Source organism: Adiantum capillus-veneris, chromosome 25 (assembly GCF_014529385.1).
Source record: "Adiantum capillus-veneris isolate H3 chromosome 25, ASM1452938v2, whole genome shotgun sequence".
Classification (NCBI taxonomy): Eukaryota; Viridiplantae; Streptophyta; class Polypodiopsida; order Polypodiales; family Pteridaceae; genus Adiantum; species Adiantum capillus-veneris.
This window is the reverse complement of record NC_140955.1, coordinates 38037613-38044444: the sequence shown is the minus strand read 5'-3', so window position 1 is coordinate 38044444 and position 6832 is coordinate 38037613.

Genomic DNA, 6832 nt, shown 5'->3' with positions numbered 1-6832 from the left:
TACATGCTCTTTTCCCTGTGGGTGAAGTAGATTCTCCTTGCAGGGAACTTCATGTTGGCAGCCATGCAATTGAACCATGGTGTCCCTAGGATAACATCCTCATGTTGGAGAGGAGAGATGAAAAAGTTTTCTTTGTCGACGTAGCTTTGAACATGAAGCCTCAACTTCCCAATCAAGGGAGTAACGGAGGCTTACTATCCCTTGAAAGCTTCATCGGTAGTTACAGTATCTCCCATCTCAAAAGATTGAATGCCCAAGTTGGTGGCAAACTCCGTTGATATGAAGTTGTGAGTAGAGCCAGGGTCAAATAAGATGATGGAATCATGTTACCTTACCTTTTCCCAAGCATAGGAGAGGAGTGAGCCTTTCCAATGAGTATCCTCTTTTGGAGCTTCAACCATGGAAGCTCTAGGAGTGTCATTGCGTACATTTCTTTTGGGGCAAGAACGATAACAGTGTCCTTGCTACCCACACTTAAAGAATTTATGGTCTTTACGAAAGGCTTCTAACTCTTTGGGAGAGAGCTGATTTTTACCTTTGTAATCTCCTTTCTCCTTGGCCTTCTTGTTGTTGCCTTGGGCAGTGTTTTGAGCATTGCTCTTCTCCTTAGCTTCATTTTGATCCTTGTTTTCATGGGCTTGAAATTTCTTCTCGCCCCTTGTTGGAAATTGATCGTTGAAGCAACCATAGTTTGGTGGATGGCTTTGGTGATAGTGCTAGTCCGTTGTGAGTTGACATACTCATAGTGTGGTGGATGGCTTTGGTGATAGTGCTAGTCCATTGTGAATTGACATACTCGGCCATTTCTTTAGGTAATCCCGCACAAAATTATTGCTTTTGTTCAGCGAAGTCTATCCTTTGAAAGACTGTAGCTTTGAGATGTAAATCCCAAAACTTGTCTACTTATTTCTGGATAGACTAGTTGAATAGTAGCTTCAAACTTCGCCATTCGGTGAGCACTTTGTCCTTGGCATCGCTTGCAAGGAATTACTTCATTATGGAAACTAGTAGAGTTTTCCATGTCTTTGGGGCTTTGTTGTTCCCACGAAGGCTAGCCCACCATTGACAATCAGATTTTTGGAAGTGCATAGCTACATGACGTAGCTTGGAGGACTCCGTGAAGCCCTCGTCTCCAAAGGCCGCATCAAATTGTTGGATGAAGGGCAATACTTTGTCGGTGGCACCAAAGGTGCCATCATAGGTAAGAAAAGAGATACTCTTTCCTCCCTCTTTGAATTTCTTGAGCTTTTGGGACCTTCACCATGCAGGGTAAGTTTTGCATTGTCTCTCCTCTTGTATTCTCTAGGAGAATAACTATTGTTTTCCTCGGAAGAGAAGAAGGTGAAGAAGAAGGAGAAGAGGGTGACCTCTTTCTTGCCTTTTTCTTCCTTTGTTTCCTCTCTTCCCTTTTGGGATGACGAGGGGAGGGACTATGGGTTGTTGACCGTTTCCTCTTGAGAGGAGTTGACGACAGTCTAGACCGCTGTCTTCGTGGAGCCACATCTTCAGAGGAACTTAGGGATTTGCTTCTTTCTCGTTCTTTGGATTTCTTCTCTTTTATGGGAGAGAGTCTTCTTTTGGGAGTCTCATCAAGAGGCCTCCTAAAAACTCTCTCCTCTTGGAGGTGAAGGGAAATCACATAAGCACGAAGTTGTTGGGTAACTTCGGCTTGCAAAGTAGGGTTGCCCATAACTTGATGCAACCTAGTAACAAGATAATTGGTAAACATGGGGGTATCATCATTATCACCTTCATGTGCAAAATCAAAGTTACCAATGTTCATTCTACTCCCTTGGTTATTGTCAGCCATGATAATTATACTTATGTTTACTTAGTGTATCCTTTGCCAATTCAAAACCTTAGTTGCTACTCATCTTAGCCTTTGAAAATAAGCACTTATCTACACCCATGGTTCGAATTGGTTAATTATAGAGAGTAGTGGGGTGGGTCTAACATAGCAGAATTACTAAGGGATAGCCCCTTTTGGACTTCTTATGGCTCAATAATGATAAATCCGTAGGGAAGTCTAAAAAGATCCCATAATCAAGACCAAATCTCCCGAGGTGTGCACCATATCCCACATAGTGGACTCAACAAATCCGATAATAGATCCCAATCCACTTACCCTAATATAATTTAAAAAATCAACCATTAATAGGCTAGTAAGGACCTCTCTTCTTAAGCAAGAAAAGAGAAACCAAACACTCTTATACCAATGTAATGGGAATGGCCTATGAACTTTGAGAATAGCAAAATTAAGGAAATTAGAGTGAGCATTTTTGTGAGATTACTTTGAGAACATAGAGGGTAAACTTAATTGATGGTATAAACATGAACATAGTACTTAGTTAACTTGGCATGAACAATTATTTTGCAAGAGAGAGAGTATCAGAGAATATAACAATAGTTGAGGACCGGATTTACTTGGAGCCGGTCCCCTCTCCAAAAGGCGTTTGTATTATAGATTCTTCCATCAAGAGAGACTTGGTACAATACACTCTTTGTGTTCCTTGTGACTTGTTGATGCTATGAATATCGAAAGCTTCATGCATCACAAGCATAACATAAACTTTGCAAAAAAGCATTAACTATCCCAAGCCTCAGTACCAAGGCCTCAACCACCTTTGAAGGTGGAGAGAGCTAGCGAGGATGAGGGTAGAGAAGAGGAAGAAGAATCATTCATAGGAGAAAGAAATAGTTCCTCACTTATCATCACTCTTCTTGCTTAGCATAGCATAATAGCATAGTAATGAAGATGAAGAAGATGGCAAGCTTAAGCATTGAAGCATGTCTCTTGGTTGGATTTGCATTCCATAGCCAAGATTGTTGGTGTAGGCTCTCAACTTCTCAACAAACTTGGAGAAGGAGATGGAGTTCTTGCACTTTGCACTCCACACAATGAAAGTATGTGTGTGTGTGTGTGTGGGAGAGTATACCCCCTCTCATGCTCGGTCTCTCTCTCTCTCTTTTGTATTATTTAATTATATCATTTAGACAGGTGTGACATGTGTCCTCTTTTTTCTCTTTGAGGGAAAGAGCTTAATTATATAATTTTTATGCATCTAAATCCTCATTGGACCCTTTTAAAGCCTATTTAATAGGATTCAAGCACATCATGATGGCCACATGGGGAGGATCTTGACATGTGTCTTTTATGCTTCTGAAGATATCAAGTTTAAATTGAACACTTCAAGCATGGAAACTATTTATGCCTCTTGAGAGTTTATGTTTGAATTGAACACTTCAAGAACCTTAGTCATTTAAGCATGAGAAGCACCTCTTGAGAGATTATGTTTGAATTGAAAACTTCAAGCATTTTAGTCATTTAAGCATGAGAAGCACCTCAAGCTTGGGAAAGGTTTCCACAAACACTTTAAGCACTTTAGTTAGCAAGCACGACAAGCACCTCATGCTTGGGTAGGATTCCCACCTGAAGGTCAGCTCTAACTTGCCTAAAGTCAAATGACTTTTTAACACCAACCTTTGGAGGTCTTTAATGAAGTTAACCCTAAGGTCTTTTAAGATTCATTAGATGCACGTTTCTCTTTGATAGACTACCTCCTTTTGGACCCCTATTGAGATGTAACCATCTCTCCTCTTGGGCCCTTGTCGAGGTAAATCTAGAAGCACTTATTGCACATTGCTCTTTGGTAGACCGTCTCCTTTTGGACCCATATTGAGATGCAACCATTTCTCCTTTTGGTTAGAATCACGTATCTAAATCCTAACTCTGGTTTCCATTTTATCTTCTCTTATTAAATGACCAGTTTAATATAAGAAAATCATTTGGTAAAGCTGGATATTATATTTTATGACATTTTTTGTGTACTGTATAGTTTTGAGCTCATTTGAAGTTTCAATTTGTATTAAGCTATGGTTAAGGAATTAATTCAAATGTAATTTGAAATCCACGCTTATAAAAATGCCATAAGCTAAGAGATAAGCATTCTTGAGAACCTATGCCTATGGTCATTGTATGAGTGGTCCAATCTTAAGTTTAATGCCCATACTTAAAAGGCTAATGTTATTTTTTTGTATTTAGAGTATATCTTGTTTGATTAATTCAATTTTATTTTGCTCATTGGTTTTGTTTATTTTACATTTCATTAATGCCATAAAGTAGTTTCACTCTCATTATTCTAAATTTGAAAGGGGTAAGAAGTTCTTGCTTCAGTTTAATTTCTTTCTAATGTGAATATTTCAATTAGTTGACAACATCTTTAGTGGTATGTGTGCACTCTTGGTTATATGATTAGAGTTTGTAATTAATTGCATGCTTGAATGTGTGAAGGTTGTAGGGCCTTGAGTTGAATGTCACTTGTGTGGACTACCTTAAGAGGGAGTGAATATTAGTAATGAATAACCCCTACACCAACCATGCATCAAGCAAATAGTGGGCAACGATGTTTGTTTTGTGTACCGTATAAGTTTGAGCTCATTTGAAGTTTCAATTTATATTAAACTATGGGTTAAGGACTTAATTTGAATGTAATGCATAATGTCTTGAATTCCATGCTTATAAAAATGCCATAAGCTAAGAGATAAGCATTCTCGAGAACCTATTCATGTGGTCAATCTATGACTGTCCTAATCATAAGTTTGATCTCCATACTTAAAAGGCTAATGTTAATGTTTTGTAATTTGAGTTTATTTTTGTTCATTGGTTTTGTTTCTTTCACATTTCATTAATGCCATAAAGTAGTTTCACTCTCATTATTCTTAATTTGAAAGGGGTAAGGACTTCTTGCTTCAATCTAATTTCTTTCTAATGTGAATATTTCAATTAGTTGACAACATCTTTAGTGGTGTGTGTGCACTCTTGGTTATGTGATTAGAGTTTGTAATTAATTGTCTGCTTGAAGGTGAAGGTTTTAGGGCCTTGAGTTCAATGTCACTTGTGTGGACTACCTTAAGAGGGAGAGAATGTTAGTAACGAATAACCCCTACACCAACCATGCATCAAGCAAATAGTGGACAACAATATTTTTTTTGGGTACTGTATAGTTTTGAGCTCATTTGAAGTTTCAATTTGTATTAAACTATGGGTTAAAGAATTAATTCAAATGTAATACATAATGGCTTGACATCCACGCTTATAGAAATGCCATAAGCTAAGAGATAAGCATCCTTGAGAACCTATTCTTGTGGTCATTGTACGAGTGGCCCCTCTTAAGTGTAATGCCATACTTAAAAGGGTAATGTTAATTAGAGTATATCTTGTTTAATTAATTTAAGTTTTATTTTGTTCATTGGTTTTTTTTTCTTTACATTTCATTAATGCCATAAAGTAGTTTCATTCTCATTATTCTAAATTTGAAAGGGGTAAGAACTTCTTGCTTCGATCTAGTTTCTTTCTAATGTGAATATTTCAATTAGTTGACAACAGCTTTAGTGGTATGTGTGCACTCTTGGTCATGTGATCAGAGTTGGTAATTATTTGTATGCTTGAACGTGTGAAGGTTTTAGGGCCTTGAGTTGAATGTCACTTGTGTGGACTACCTTAAGATCGAGAGAAGCTTAGTAACAAATAACCCCCACACCAACCATGCGTCAAGCAAATAGTGGACAACGATATTTTATTTTGTGTACTGTATAGTTTTGAGGTCATTTGAAGTTTCAATTTGTATTAAACGATGGGTTAAGGACTTAATTCAAATGTAATGCATAATGGTTTGCAATCCATGCTTATAAAAATGCCATAAGCTAAGAGATAAGCATTCTTGAGAACTTGTGGTCATTCTATGAGTGGCCCAATCTTAAGTTTAATGCCCATACTTAAAAGGCTATTGTTAATCTTTTGTAATTAGAGTATATCTTGTTTGATTAATGTAAGTTTTATTTTGTTCATTAATTTTGTTTCTTTTACATTTCAGTAATGCCATATAGTAGTTTCACTCTCGTCATTCTTAATTTGAAAGGGGTTAAAACTTCTTGCTTTGATCTAATTTCTTTCTAATATGAATATTTCAATTAGTTGACAACCTCTTTAGTGGTATGTGTGCACTCTTGGTTATGTGATTAGAGTTTGTAATTAATTGTATGCTTGAATGTTTGAAGGTTTTAGGAGAATTTTGATGTGGTTTTTAAAGCAAAAGATGGAGAGTGTGATTTGAAATTTTTCCCCTTCGCTCACAAACAATCACGTTACCACCACAACAAGTATGATTTACTTATAGCTCTATTAGAAATTACAAGTCCTTACTAGGTTGGTGCCCATAGTAAATTGAATTATGGTGACACAAGAAATAGACGAGGCTATTGGAACCCACCCTAAGATTGTAATGTCACTTCTATTGTGACAGCCAAAAGGTGTGCTTCCTTTTTGCTAGGGGATTTGTTGGGGGGCGAGAGAGAGAGAGAGAGAGAGAGAGAGAGAGAGAGAGAGAGAGAGAGAGAGAGAGAGAGAGAGAGAGAGAGAGAGAGAGAGATTTCATTATCATCCTCAAAGGTCAAATATGACCTACAAGACTTAAAGAAACATATTAGATGATAGTTTCTATGAGTGCTATTGATGGGACTGCCAATGTTCTTCTAGGATTTGTCAACTGAATGCATACTAACAAGTTTGTTGGCTTAATGCAACAATAGTATGAGAAATTGGATGGACAACAATAACAAATAAGGATTGATTGTCTATTCTCCATGGCATATGCAATGAGGTCTAATGGCAAATTGTACTTTGGCCAGTGCCATCCACCAACCCTAATCCAACACATGTAGATATTTGTTGCTTTTGCCATGAGCGTCTTCATCACATGTTGAAACGGTTGACCACCACCATTTCTGCTAGCTTCGTGATTAGCTCGATTGACAACTCCACCTACACCCATTT